At 54.7% G+C, this 15375-nt stretch overlaps 1 long non-coding RNA gene across 1 annotated transcript; it reads left to right on the forward strand.

The window, feature by feature from the left end:
* Positions 1 to 3312: 3312 nt before the first annotated feature.
* LOC115307720 lies at positions 3313 to 5173 on the forward strand. Its single transcript, XR_003916061.1, has 6 exons — positions 3313 to 3329; positions 3447 to 3467; positions 4183 to 4218; positions 4337 to 4372; positions 4573 to 4638; positions 5033 to 5173. It is a non-coding gene; the product is annotated as an uncharacterized LOC115307720 (long non-coding RNA).
* The last annotated feature ends 10202 nt before the right edge of the window (positions 5174 to 15375 follow it).

The raw sequence follows: 15375 nt of genomic DNA on the forward strand, positions 1-15375 counted from the left end.
CCTGGAAACCCCCCCTGTGCGGGGCTCATCCCGGGGCAGGGGAGGAGGGGAATGTGCCCCTCTGCTGCCCTCAGGTGAGACCCCACCTGCAGTGCTGCCTCCAGCTCGGGGGGCCCAGATCAGGAGGAATGCACCTGTTGGAGTGGATCCAGAGGAGGCCACAAAGATGCTCTGAGGGCTGGAGCCCCTCTGCTCTGGGGACAGGCTGGGACAACTGGGATTGTTTATCCTGGAGAAACGAAGGCTGCAGAGCGGCCTTAGAGCCCCTTCCAGTGCCTCGAGGGGCTCCCAGAGGGTTGCAGAGGGATTTTGGCCAAGGACCTGTAGTGATGGGAGAAGGGGGAATGGCTTCCCACTGACAGAGGGCAGGCTTAGGGGGATAGAGGGAAGAAAATTTTCCCTGTGAGGGGGGAGGCCCTGGCACAGGTTGCTCCGAGGAGCTGTGGCTGCCCCATCCCTGGAAGTGTCAAAGGCCAGGATGGACGGGGCTTGGAGTAACCTGGGCTAGTGGAAGGTGTCCCTGCCCATGGCAGGGGGTGGCACGGGATGAGTTTTAAGGTCCCTTCCCACCCAACCCAGTCCATGATTCCAGGATTCTGTGCTGAGACAAGTCCCTGTGGTGGGCAGGGACTGTAAACCAGTCCATTATCCCAGTCAAAACCAGGACAACAGGACAGACACCTCCTGCTCAGTCTGGTCCTGCCCTCCCTCATGTAGCTACTGAGGGACTCTGGGAATCCAAGGGCACCAGGAAATTGGGAAGGGAGATGTAAATGTGGGGAGAACAGGGTCCCCTTTTCTCCTCCCCTTTCCTTCTGGGAGTCACCACAATACCTCCCTGTGGGTCACGACCTGAGGAGAACGGCCAGGCCCCAAATCCATTTGGAACCAGAGGGTGGGAAAAATCCCACAGCAGGGACTGCAGGAACAAGAGGAATTTCCCCAGGTGCTCCCAGCTCTGCTCAGGGGGAAGGAAGGAGACAGTCCAGGGGGGATCAGTTGCAACTCAGGCACCCTGCTCACGTCTCTCGTCCATCTCTCTCTCAAACACCACACTGGGGACATTTCCCTCTTCCAGTGATCTGCTGATACCACAATTTGGATGATCCAGAGTAGGACATTTGGTGTTGAGGGGCTGTAAATGCCTCCTTCTTGAGCGGCTTCACCTCCCCTGGGCCCCTCCTCTGTCAAAGCTCCTCAATTATCCAACAAACGAGGCACGAAGCAGAAAAGGGCAAAAGGAAAATCTTCCAGGTCACTGCCGGCTCCTGGGGAAAATGCAAGGCAAATAGTCAAGTCATTCAGCTGAGATGTTTTCCCAGCTGCCCCACAATGGTCTCTTGTGTGTCTGGCCAGGGGCCCGTAAGGATGGAAGGTGTTGTGGAAATGTTGCCAAAGGTGAGTGGAGAATTGAGGCTGTGGCAGGTGCCGGGAGCCCCCGCTCAGTGGCTGTCCTTGATCTGTGCCCACGGGGGTCCCAGCCCAGAGGGGTCTGTGAGGCGGGTGGGGAGGGAGGGAGAGTGGGGCGGGAAGGTGCCATCCTGCTGAGGGCCAGCGCTGGGCCCAGGGCAGGGCAGGGCCATCCCTGGGGACAGGGGCACTGGGGCAGCTGTGTGCCAGGGCCAGCCCAGTGTGGAGCCAGAGCCCTGCTGGGCTGCCAGTGCCTGGCCCCCCCTGCCTGGGCCAGCTCAGCAGAGCGGGGCCCGGCTGATGCGGGAGGACACGGTGTGCCCAGCTGGGACAGGGGCAGGGCCAGCAAAGGGCATCTGCCCCTCTGGGCTCTGCTCGGGGAGGCCGTGGCTGGGCCTGCACCACTTGGGGGCTGCAGTGCCCGCAAATGGGCTGGAGCCGGGCACTGCCACCACCCCAGCACTTCCCTGGGCCCAGCCCTTGTGTGCCAGGGCCAGCATTGCCCAGTGCTCCCCAGTGCCTGCCCAGACTGGAGATCCCAGTCACCTGCCTGTGCCCATTGCCCGTCAGCCCCTTTATCTCCCAGCTCCCTGTTTCCCTGATCCCGGGCTCCTGGTGCCCCAAGAAGGGGGTCAGTGCCAGCTCTGCGTTCAGCCAAGGGGCTGGAGTGGGAACAGGGACAATTGTGCTCAGACACGCCTGGTTTGGGGCTGGGCTGAGCTCTGGGGTGTCCCAGAGGGAAAGCTCTGGGAAGGGATGGGCAGGAGGACATGGGGGGATCAGGCTTTGGGGGCTGTTGGAGGATGGATTGTGTTGTTGTGGGATTGTCCCCACAGGGTATGCAGCTGCTTTCAGCTCCCTGCCCACCCCCTTGGCACCCCCAGGGGCCTGGGCCCTTCCAGGGGCAGCTGCCCCGTGCAGGAAGCTGGAGGGATGCCGGGGAAGGTGGCTGGATGGGTGCCGCAGGCGGGATGGACTCTGTGCCAGGGCTGGGCTTGTGGCCAGGGCTGGGGGCTGTGCCCAGCCGGGCTTTGCCCCGGGGGCTCTCGGGGAGGGGGCAGGGAGGAGTCCCGGCAGGGATAAATGTGCTCCTGCCCTTGTGCAGCCTCAGCCAGCGCTGCCCAGGCCCAGAGGAAGATGAAGGTCGCTGTGCTCAGCGTGGCCCTGCTCTTCACCATCCTGCTGAGCCCCCCGGCAGATGCCAAGGTGAGGCCCCCATGCCACGGCCATGGGCTCAGGGATGGGCCCCTTCCCAATCCAGGGGCTCCCCCAGCACTCCCCAGCACCCCCAGCCCCGGGCCAGGCCACTTTCTTCTGGCCACAATTCCCTCTCTCCTTCCCCTTCCCACAATTCAACTCCTGCTGCTGCAGCTCTGATTCCTCACGGGATGCTTGCACCCGGCTCCATCCTGGCACAGTCCCAACGCTTCCTGCTCTTTCTGACCCCAAATCCCACCTTTTTGGGCCTCCCCATCCCATCCTCTTGGTCCCCTTGGGCATCTCCCCACCATCTCCTCTCTTTCCCAGCCAAGGCAAAGGCCCAACCCAAACTGGGTGGAACTGGGCCAAGCCCAGTTGAGTCCAAGGAGGACAAACAGGCCCAAGCTCCACCCTGGGCTCAAGTGGGACAAGGCCTGGCCAGGCTGAACTGGCACCAACTGGGAAATGCCCTGCCATGGCCCATTCCCAGGGCCTTTCCTCCAGGCTTTGCCCTCAATGCCTTGCCTTTCCCCCTGCACTGGTGTCCCCAACTTGCCTGGGAGCCGCAATCCCAAAGAGCCCCGCTCAGCCCGGGGGGCAGCCGGGGCTGGAGGGGGTGGGGACACCCGTGTCCCCCCCAGCCCCACAAGGCCAACCCCAACCAAGCCTTTGCTCTCCTCCTGCAGCCCATTGAGGTTGACAGCGTCCAATGTGGGGAGGTAAGTCTGGGAGTTGGGGGCACCCAGTGTGGGAAGTGGGGGGCACTTTGGGCCCCCATCCCTTCCTGGCACTGGGGACACCCCAGTGACCAGTGATGTCTCCTTGTCTCTCTACAGGGAGGCGTCATCGGCGGCCCGGTGGGTACCAGGGCTTGTGCTGGGCCCAGACCCTCCCCTCTGGTGGCCACCACCCTCCAGGCCATCCCAGTGCTCCCCAGTCCACCCCAATGTGCACCGGGGAGGCCCCTTCCTCAGGGCCCCCACTCTATTCCCACACACCCCAGGCCACCCCACCACACACACACAGGGCATCATTCCCACACCATTTCTTCCCCTCTTTCTCCTCTAATCCTTTCCCTTGCCCATTGCCCATGACACTCGTGTCCAGAAATCCCCTTCCTTGACCCCTCAGTCCCAAAGACCCTCCCAGTCCCTTCCACTTTTCTCCCCTTCCCCATTTCTCCTGCCCCCACCCCTGCCCTGCTTCATTCCCTGGGTCCCCTCCACTGCAATCCCTTCCTCCTCACCTGCATCCCCCACAGTCCCATCCCTTCCACACCCCAATGCCCATCCTGTGGGATCCCCAATTCCCCCGACTTCACCCTCTTTGGGTCCCCTCGTCCTCCCCCCACCCTCCTGCAGGCCCTGAATTCCCCTGGCTCTCCTTGTCTCCATCCCCACCCTGGGCCCTGCAGGAACAGGGATCCCAGGGGAAACTGGGTGCAGTGGGGCTGGGGGGAGCAGAAGGGATTTTCCCCCTCAGACCAGCGGCTGGAGGGTCTGGGGACACCCGTGTCTCTCCCCCAGCCCCACAGGGGCCAATCCTGCTTAAACCTTTGCTCTCCTTCCCCAGCCAATCTCGGGACAAGGAGGAGGTGGATGTGTTGGGGTAAGTCCTGGAGTTGAGATGTCCCCAGTGTGGGAAATGGGGGGAAATGTAGTCCCCCCATCCCTCCTGGGCCTGGGAACACCCCAGTGACCAGTGACACCTCACACTCTCTCTCCAGGGAGGCATGGATATCGGTCGAGTGAAGAGGTCTGAGGTGGGTACCCCAAGTTCTGCTGGGCACAGACCCTCCCCTCTCATGGCCACCACCCTCCCCAGAATCCCAGTGTGTCCCAGTCCTGCCCAGTGTGCCCCAGTACATCCCAGTGTGTCCCAGTTCAGCCCAGTTTGTCCCAGTCCAGTCCAGTTCGTCCCAGAACCAGCCCAGTGTGTCTCTAACCCTGCCTTTGTCCCCAGCCCCCCGTGGCTGACCAGGTGGAGCTGATGCGCCAGTGACGCTCGGCTGCCTCTCTGCATGTCCAGGTGAGAAATATGGGAGGCTCCTCAGCCCCCCAAAGGAGCCTGGCAGGGCCCTGGGGGGTCCCTGAGCCCTCTGCAGTGGGCAGAGCTGGGGGACAGCAGAGGGACACGCAGGGGGCTGTCCCTGCTCCGTGTCCCGGGGCAGCTGGACAGAGCTGCCCCCAAGCCTGGCCTTGCACTGGGGGCTCTGCAGACCCCCAGGCTCACCGGGAGGGCAGGGAGGGGCTCGGGGAGGTGTCAGAGCATCCCGGGCTGGGGGGCTCTGGGGGGCCACATGGATCTCAGCATCCAATTCCCTTCTCCTGCCCCAGCTCCCTGCAGACAGACAGGGTGGGGACAAGGCCCCTCCCATGTCCCTGTGGACACCGGGGGTGACGTTTGGGGCTCTGTCTTTCAGGACTGGAAGTGGTGGTGACACCCGTGTCCTGGCCCCCTCCAGCGGCATGAGGAGATGATCATCCCTGGAGGACCCCCCTGATCCCCTGGGTGCCCTGGCAATTTCCCTGCAAGAATCAATAAACCCCTGCAGCAAAACAAATGCTCTGTGTCTGTCTGGGTGTGTGTGTTCCCACATCCACGGGGTTCTGCCCCTCTGCTCCGCTCAGCTGAGACCCCCCTGCAGTGCTGCCTCCAGCTCTGGGCTCCTCTGGCTGTCTGCAACGCACCCACCCGCAATGGCAATGGCTTGGGGGGATTCCCCTGCCAGCCCTGGCATCTCCTGCAGCTCCATGGGCTCCTCAGCACAGCAAAGACACGCACCTCTTGGGGCACTTCCAGAGGAGGCCACCCAGGGGATCCCAGGGCTGCAGCACCTCTCGCATGGAGACAGGCTGAGAGAGTGGGGGCTCTTCAGCCTGCAGAAGAAAAGCCTGTGGGGAGACCTCCTTGGGGCCTTCCAGTACTTCAAGGCAGCTTTTTAGAGACATGTGGGCAAAGGGTTCAGTAGGGCCTGTCCTAATAGGACAGGGGGTGAGGGAGTTAAACTAAAAAAGTGCAAGTCCAGACCAGAGATAAAGAAGAACTATTTTCTAGTGAGAATGCTGAAACACAGGAAGACATTTGCAGGGAGGTGGTGGATGCCCCATCCCTGCAAACATTCAAGGCCAGGTTGGATGGGGCTCTGAGCAAGGTGATCTAGGAAAGATGTCTCTGCTCCCCCTCCAGGGGATCCCCCGCCCTGTGCTCTTGGCTACCAGAGTGATGGGCAGCTCTCAAAGGATGCAAGTGCCCAGAGAGCAGAGGGAACACACAGGACCTCTGTTAGCAGGGACATCTTCAGGTGAGATGGGAGTAGTTTGGATCAACACACTCAGGCTCCACTGTTTTGCCTCTCTGTAGTTGCACACAACGTTTGGAAGAGACTGATAACCACGAGGTCCCACAGTGTCACAGGGTCCCCTTGGTGACAGGAGGTCATCAAGTGTCCCACGGACTTGTGGGTGTAGAGTTTTTGGAGGTGTTCTCTGACCCAATCTTCCTTGAGCAAGGCAAGGTCTTCCTTCCAACATTCCTATAGCCTGGTCTCCTGGGCCAGAGATCCCTGAGGTCTTGTCAGTGCAAAGGTGTTCAGTAACTCTGCCTCCTCTGCATCCTTGCCATGAGCAGAGCGGCTCAGGGGGCTCCTGGGGGTCTCTGCACTCGAGATCCCCCTCACACTCTTAAGGAAACTTCCCAGGCTCACCATTCCCAAGACTCCCTGGCAGTCACTCTCCCACCAGCCCAGACTGGCACTGCTGACACTCAGGCCCCTTCCCAGCAGCAGCAGCTCCAGTGACCCGACGGGTCCCCTGTGACTCCCCACACCCCCCACTCTCACAGTCAGACCAGGTTTCCTCACTGCTTCCACCCCAGGTTTCCCATGGCAGAGTCTCATGTCTTAGAAACAATAAAACAATTTATTTCTTGTGAAGAAACACAAAAACAGCCTGAGCTGGTGCGTCAAGGGGGGACCCCCTAAAAAAACTCCACGAGGTTTTATTCCCTCACACTCCAAGCACATAAAACGCTCTTCCTGCTGAGTCCTGGGCTCCTGCTGTGTCTCCAGGGTCAGCAGCTCACGGCCTTTGGTCTGAGGCCCCTCACCCAGAGCTCATCCCACAGCTCCAACTGCAGCTGCTCCCTGAGCCACCTGCACCCACGGGATTCCTCAGCCCTGGGCACCACGAGGCTCCTGACAGTGTCCCAGGGTCCCTTTGGTTCCATCAACCCCCACAGTGTCCCAGGGTCCCTTGGGTTCCATGAGCCCCCACAGTGTCCCAGGGTCCCTTTGGTTCCATGAGCCCCCACAGTGTCCCAGGGTCCCTTTGGTCCCATCAGCCCCCACAGTGTCCCAGGGTCCCTTGGGTTCCATGAAGCCCTGTGGTGTCACAGTGGCCCCTTGGTTCCATGAGGTTCCACAGTGTCCCAGGGCTCTACACTGGACATGATGGGGGAGGGGTACAAGATCAGGCTTGTTCCATGAAATCTGTGGGATAACATGAAAAACTTAGAGGGACAAGGTACCCGTGAGGGCCCCTCTGAGGTGACTCTGAGATGGAACAGCCACACTGGAGCACAGCTGATGTCTCACAGAGATAAACCAGGGACTCCTGGGATAATGGAAGCCAACAGGGAACCATCAGAGAAATCCCCTCGTAGCAGAAGGAGGCTCCAGAGGGAACAAACACCTCGATCAAGAAATTTCCCACTTCAGTCAGTTTGGTGCCAAGCTTGTTTTCACAGACAGTTACTGTCAGAGTTTGATCATGAGATCACTGAAACTTTAAGTTTCAAACTAACCGTGAGAAGCTTCAATGAAGAAATCCTGGGGGAACTAAAATCTGGACACATGGAATCCAGAATTTAGAGCCCTCCAAGGACATGTGAAGCAACCACAAGATAAAGAAGAGACTAACAAAGACAATTCATCCTGTGCTGGAAACTTCCTGCCTGGTATAAGTAATAATAAGACTGTTCTTGCAAAAGTTGTACTACAGTCCTAATTGGTTTAGCAGTAGAGTAGAAAGTTACAGTTTATGCAGCCTTTGACCCCATTTTGAAGCAGCCTTTGACCCCCATTTTGAAGTATCTGTATAGTTTGCTGAGGAACAAGAGAACCCAGCAGCTGCAAGGGATAGGGAAGCCCCTGCGTTGAAGTTTGGTGATCTACTCCCTTCATTTGTGGCCAGAATGGGACAGTTCATCGGGTTCCTGAGACGGTCCAGAGACAGGCGAGAGGGGAAGAAAGGGTAAGGAAATGTCATAATCTGGAAAGGAGTCCACAGGGAAAGACTGAGGAATCTCACCAGTGAGTAAATGTGGGAACTGGGGGAAAGCAAAAGGAAAATGCCCAAGGGGCACAAAAGGCCAGTGCCCATGAGGGGCAAAAATCCAGATAGGGGATGTGGCAAAAAGGGTGACAACTCTTATATTCCTCCAGATATTCCCCTCGGTAAAATGTTGGAATTCTGTGGTGATGCATGGTTCAAGCAAATTTCTCCCATAAAACTAGAGCATATGAAAGAAGGAGAAAACCAAAGCAAGAATAAATAGGAAATGAACTCAACTCAAAAGAGAGATTATAAGTCAGAATAACAATTTAATAAAATAATACAATAAGTACAATTATACAGACAAACAATTGGTTTTAACCCACAAAACCCAAATATATAACCCAGCACCCTGGGGCATGAACAGAGTGGTGTTCTTTGGGCCCCCTGAGTCCAAAGGAAAAGGTGAGGGGAAAACCTGTTGGTGAGAGTGCTGGTGCAGTCTGGTCAAAAGTGGGGATTGCAGTCCAGTTGAGGGTGGTGGTCTCAGTCTGGTTGAGAGCGATGAGCTGCAGTCTTCCTCTGGATCCCACGAGTGGTAAAAAAGGTTCCAAAACTCCAAGTTTATATATTCTCCAGTTCAGGTAGGAATGCTCAGTCCTTCCCTCAGAGTGGGGTATTCCATAAAAAGGTGTGAGGACAGGAACATATTCCTATCTTGCAGGCCTCTTAATGCCTAGTTTATAGCCTGAGGAGTCAGGCTCTATGTGCAGATGTTGTAAATGCTCTATTGATAACAGTTTCTGGGAAATGGCATGGAAGGCTATAGAATACACAGTTTTGGGTTACACCCATCCAGTGATGAACTGGTCTCAGCTGTCCTAACTAGGACATCGGGACACTGCAGAAACTCCTGAAAACAGAGGAACCTGAGACTCTGCAGAACCTGACAGCAGAAAGGAGCCCTCGGGACACTGCAAAACCTCGTGGAATGAAGGGACCACTGCTTCACCTCTGGGTCTCGTGGAATCAAAGGAAACCTGGGACACTGGGGAAACTCATGGAAGCAGGGAGACCCTGGGACACTGTGGAGCCTCACGAAATCGAGGGGCCATTGGGACACTGCAGGACCTTGGGGGGCCAAAGGAACCCTGGGCTGCTGCAGAACCTCACGGAGCTGGGAAGCTGCTGTGTGGGGCCCCCCACGACGAGTGGCTGAGGTTGCTGAAGGAGAAGGTGAATGAAGCCAATTTGCAGAAGTGGAAGCCGTGGGCAATGGCACTGAGCCCCCTTGCCACGGTCAGTTACCATGGCAACCATCGTATGTTCCCATCGTGTGTTGGGTTAAAAGTAAACCGGAGGGAGAAATGAACCCACCCGAGGGATTACAAGTCAGACTTACAATTTACTGAGAAGATGACAAGAAATACAATGATACAGAGAAAACTGGTTCTAACCCACACAAATAGCTGTATAAGCCAGCAGCCTGGGACAAGAACAGAACAGTGCTGAGCACCACGTGGCCCCCCAGGGTGCAAAGGACAAGGGAAAGCTGTTGGTGCAGATGATGGTGGCAGTTGTGTTGAGGTAATGATGGCAGTCCTGTGGAGAGTGCCAATCCCAGTCCTGTTGGAGTTCTGGTCCTCCTCTCCATGCCACGAGTGGTAGCAGAAGTCCCCAGAGCCCAAGAGTAAATGTGCTCAGGTTCAGGTGGGGATGTGCAGCACCTCCCCCAGGGCGGGGAGTTTCCCAATGGATGATTTAACTCTGTGAGTCCCGGGGTATTTTTGGAGCGTGTGATGGTCTGGGTGTGCAGCTGCCTGTTCTGCCAGTCCAAGGCGGCCCATTGGCAGAGATGACCCCTCAGGCTGGGGGTGAAGGTGCTAATGCCTCCCCGAGGGGAGTTATCCCAGCTGAGTCCTGGGTGTGAAGACAAAGGAACACTCCTTGCACAGTTCTTTCCCAGCCAGCTGGTAGGCTGAGGTGTCAGGTGGTCCCTGGGCAGCTGCTGCAACAGATCCATTGTTAAGAGTCCATCAGAAATGCCACAGAGGGTGTAGAATACACAGTTTTGGTTGTAGCCACCCAGTGATAAACTGGTCCCGGTTCTTGCAACTAGGAGAGATTGCTAGGGTCGGTTACCATGGCAACCATCATACACTCCCATTGCTATGGTAAGTTACCATGGGAACCAGCATACATTCTCACTGCCGCGGTCAGTTACAATGGCAATCATCACACATTGCCATAGCTGTGATTGGTTACCATGGCAACCATCATACATTCCTGGTGCTATGGTTGGTTACCATGGCAACCCTCATACAGTGCCATTCCTACAGTCAGTTGCCATGGCAAACAGCATAGATTTTCATTGCTATGGTCAGTTACCATGCAAACTATCACACATTCCTGTTGCTACAGTCAGTTACCATGGCAACCATCATACAGTCCCATTGCTATGTCAGTTACTATGGGAACCATCATACACTCACACTGCTATGGTCGGTTACCATGGCAACCCTCATACATTCCCACTGCTATGGTCAGTTACCATGGCAACCCTCATACATGCCATTGCTACAGTAAGTTACCATGGCAACCATCACACATTCCCATTGCTACGGTCAGCTACCATGACAACCATCATACATTTCCATCACTACGGTCATTTACCATGGCAACTATCATAGTTCCCACTCCTACGGTCAGTTACCATGGCAACCATCACACATTGCCATTGCTACGGTCACCATACGTGATGGTTTCCCACCATTTCCACTGCTACGGAAACCATAAGTCATTGCCGTAACTACGGTCGGTTACCATAGCAACTGTCATACTTCCCACTGCTATGGTCAATTACCATGGCAACCAGCATACATTCTCATTGCAACGGTCAGTTACCATGGCAACCATCATACATTCTCATTGCTATGGTCGGTTACTATGGCAACCAGCATACATTCTCATTGCAACGGTCAGTTACCATGGCAACCAGTATACATTCTCATTGCTATGGTCAGTTACCATGGCAACCAGCATACATTCTCATTGCTATGGTCAGTTACCATGGCAACTATCATACATTCCCATTGCTATGGTCGGTTACTATGGCAACCACCAGACATTCCTGTCGCTATGGTCAGTTACCATGGCAACCATCAGACATTCCCATTGCTATTGTCAGTTACCATGGCAACCATCATACAGTCCCATTGCAACGGTCAGTTACCATGGCAACCATCATACATTCCACTCCTACAGTCAGTTACCATGGAAACCATCATACATTCTCATTGCTACGGTCAGTTACCACGGCAACCATCATCCACTCCCATTGCTACGGTCAGTTACCGTGGCAACCATCAGACATTCCCATTTCTATGGTCGGTTACCATGGCAACCATCACACATGCCATTGCTACAGTCTGTTACCATGGCAACCATCAAACATTCCCATTGCTACAGTTGGTTACCATGGCAACTATTCTACTTCCAACTGCTACAGTCAGTTACCATGGCAAATTATCATCCACTCCCATTGCTACGGTCAATTACCATGGCAACCATCATACATTCCCATTGTTACAGTCTGTTACCATGGCAACCACCATACATTCCCATTGTTACCGTCAATTACCATGTAAACCATCACACATTCTTCTTTGCCACAGTCAGCTACCATGGCAACTATCATGCATTCCCATTGCTACGGTTGGTTACCATGGCAACTATCATGCATTCCCATTGCTACGGTTGGTTACCATGGCAACCAGAATACATTCCCATTGTGTCAGTCAGTTACCATGGCAACCATCAAACATTCCCACTGCTATGGTCAGTTACCACAGCAACCATAACACATGCCAATTGCTACCGTTGATTACCATGGCAACCATCATACATTCCCATTGCTACGGTCAGTTACCATGGCAACCATCAGACAGTCCCATTGCTAGAGGTCAGTTATCATGACAACCATCATACTTCCCACCGGCACAATCGGTTACCATGGCAACCATCAGACATTCCTGTCACTACAGTTGTTACCATGGCAACTATCACACTTCCCACTGCTATGGTCAGTTCCATGGCAAACATCAAACAGTCCCATTGCTACCGTCAGTTACCATGGCAACCATCAGACATTCCCATTGCTATGGTCGGTTACCATGGCAACCATCAGACATTCCCATTGCTACGGTCAGTCACCACAGTGTCCTGGTTAGGGAGCAGAGGGGGCAGTTTAGCGCTTTGTGGGTGTCACCAAGTTATTTATCCTGTACCATCCATGCCATCCCTAGGGCTGTGCTTTCAGCAGGAAAAGCCGGGGCTCTGCACCGCAACTGCTCCATCCTGCCCCGCTCTCTGCAGGGCAGGGACTGTCAGCATCACTCCTGTGCTCCCCGTCCTCCGTCTCGCTGCTCCCCCTCATGTTTTCCCCGGATTGGGACGATGGACCTTTGGTGCTGAAAGGGGAAACCACGACGGGCCGTGGTGCTGAACCACAGCTCTGAGCAGGACGGGGCGGTTGGGGGGCAGCCTCAGCCCCCTCAACCCTTGGGTTGGGAGGAGAAGAGAGGAGCCAGCGCGGGACTGAGCCCAGGGAGCGGCTGCGCCACACGGTCGGGATGACCCAGCTCCCGGGGCTTGGCTTGTCCTTGGTTCTCCTTGTTGTCGGGCTGAGGGGTTGGACACGTTACCCTTGGGAGCTCCCCCACCGCATTGCCTTTGTCCGGGGGTGCCGCGCGGACACGTCACTCGGGGAGCACCCAACATCTTGTCTGTGTGCCCCATGGTGACCCCCTTTTGGGAGTGAAACACCTTCTCTTTCTGGATACTTTTGCTGCTGATATTGCTGTTGTGACTGTGCGTGTCTTATTCCATTGCTCTGTGCTTTTAGTGAATTGTTATCTCCACCCAGAGTCTCTCATTTTTTGTCCCTCCCTCACCGGAAGGGGCGTGAGAAAGGGAGTGACTTATGTGAATTTTAATTTCCTGATGGTGCTAAAACCACCACACCTGCCACGCACCAGGAAAGATGGAATGATGCAGTGGGTGCTGGGACCTGCCAACATTGGGATGCACATTTAGCAAAGGCCCCCTGGTCACTCAGCACCGGGGGATGTGCCAATCAGGCTGGCCCTGTCCAGTCCAAGTTTTTACGTGCCATGGAAAGGGATAAAGTTCCTGTAGTGCACATTAAAAACATGCTGAGAAGACAGTCTGGGTTATTCCTGCTTCAGGCAAAGGGAAGTGCACCCGTGGGATTCACGTTGCTCAAGGACATGGATGCACTTGGTGGGGAAGGAGGGAAAGATGGGAAATCCAGTGTGTGCCTCGAAGGGACTGGATTTTGGGTGAGAACAGCCAAGGAATTCAGGTGTGTTACGGTGGTAACTCTCTAACACTGCATTCTCACTGCTGTGGCGACTCTTTGCCGTGTCAGGGGTATTACAGTGAAAATCACTGAGAGAAATGAACAATGAGCTTGGAGGAGACCAGACAAGCACAGTGGTGATGGAACAAGAACTGGCTGCAACAGGCAACAATCCCACAGTAGACAGCATTTTTCCTGCCCTGAAAGAGTATTTTGGCAGATGGAGCCTAAAATCCTGGACTAAATGAACTCAACAGACTTTCATAGACTAAGCAATGAGATCTGTGGGTTTATATCAAATGATAGGCAAGGTGATGGTGGAATGTATTGGAAAGTGTGGGATCTGACATGGTGTAAATGGTGTGGAACAAGGGGTGGACACCAGCCTTGTCTTGGCTGTTCTTCCTAGTAGATAGAGTTAATCTTCCTATAGATTAACTACAGATTAATGCTGAGATAGAGTTAATTTTCTTCCTAACTAGAGAGTTAATTTTCTTCCTAGTAGCTGGTGCAGGGCTGTGGTTTGGATTCCATGAGAGAACAACGTTGATCACACACTGATGGTTTGGTTGTGCTTACCCTAATCAAGGACTTTCCAGCTTCCTGTGCTCTGCCAGGTGCACAAGAAGCTGGGAGGGAGCAGGGCCAGGACAGCCGACCTGGACATTCCAAAGGGATATTCCACACCACAGAACATCATTCCCAGTGGATACATGAGGAGGGGTTGTGCAGGAGGGGCAGATCACTGCTTGGGGTGTGGGGCACTGGGCAGTGTGTGTGAGCAATCATGCTGAGCATCACTTGTTCCTCTGGGGTTTTATTCCTCTCTCTCTTTCTTTTGTCTCCCTTTTCAATACAGTTATTATTACAGTTACTACACTTATTATTATTTTCATACTTTACTTTGTTTCAGTTATTACATTTTTCTTAACCCACAGGTTTTGCCTTTTCTTGATTCTCCTTCCCCTGTCAGTGCAGGGGGAGGTCGGGGGACTGAGGGAGCAGTTCTGTGGCACTTGGCTGCTCACTGGGGTTAAACCACACAAAAAGGGAATGCACAGGAGTGGAGACCCTGCTGGGATGTGCTTTTGATATGGTTTGAAGCTGGCTCCCTGCCAAGTCTCCAAACCTTACCACCAGAAGTGTGTCCCCCCCCAAACCTCAGGGAGAAGAGGGAGAAAAAAAAACTAAGAAACGAGAGAGAGACAACCAAAGTGAGATATATAAATATATTTACACTTATACACAATTAAAATATACAATTTCACAAGGGAAAGGGAAGGGGGAAGGGAAAAAAGGAACAAAACTAAAATAAAATATATAGATATCCCAATTAGTGACCCAATATCTAACAACTAAAAGAGTTAGCAAAGAAAATAGCTCACTACTCTCCTGGGACAACCGAGAGTTGCTCCAGAACGATCGCCGGCAACCTCCGTCTCCCAAGGTCGGCAAGGCCTAACCAGGCCTCGCTCCCCAACACGGCAGATCAACAGCAGGGAACCTGCACCTCCAAGCCGCCGGAAGGAAAGAGAGCGAAGGCCTCTCCTCCTTTCTTCTTATAGTCTGGCTTACGTAAAAATCGTAGGGAATACTGGGTAAATCTGGGCCCTTCCTTGGTTACAAACTGGTCACCAAGGAAGGCCTCGCCCAAACCACCACAGCTTTGTATTCAGGAACTGCCCAGCACCAGCTGGATAGAGAAGGGCCAGACCTTATGTCCCTGCAGGGCTGGGATTCACTCCCTGGCCCAAAGGCACCCAATGTGTCTGAGGAGCCCTGGGTGGTGCCTGTCACACAACTGCTGGGAATGGGGATGGGGTCCCTGCACAGGCCCTGTGCTGTCCATGGCAGCTGCTGCACTTGTGCTGCAGAGCCCTGGCACCTCCCCTGGCACTACAGGCCCCTGTTTGGGTACGAAATTCAGGTTCAGCTGCCCTGAATTATGTTCAGCAATGAAGGGATGTCCATGAGACAACTGCCATTGTACCCTAAGGATGTGTAGAAAATACCCTGATAAAGAACAGGAGAGAGACCTCCCTCCCTGCATTTGGTCAGCTGAGCACCTCTGTGGGCTGCCCTGGACAGAAGGAACAGTGACAGGTTCCCCTG

Source organism: Manacus vitellinus, unplaced genomic scaffold, assembly GCF_001715985.3.
Source record: "Manacus vitellinus isolate BGI_N305 unplaced genomic scaffold, ASM171598v3 ctg7180002428250_pilon, whole genome shotgun sequence".
In the NCBI taxonomy this organism is placed as follows: domain Eukaryota; kingdom Metazoa; phylum Chordata; class Aves; order Passeriformes; family Pipridae; genus Manacus; species Manacus vitellinus.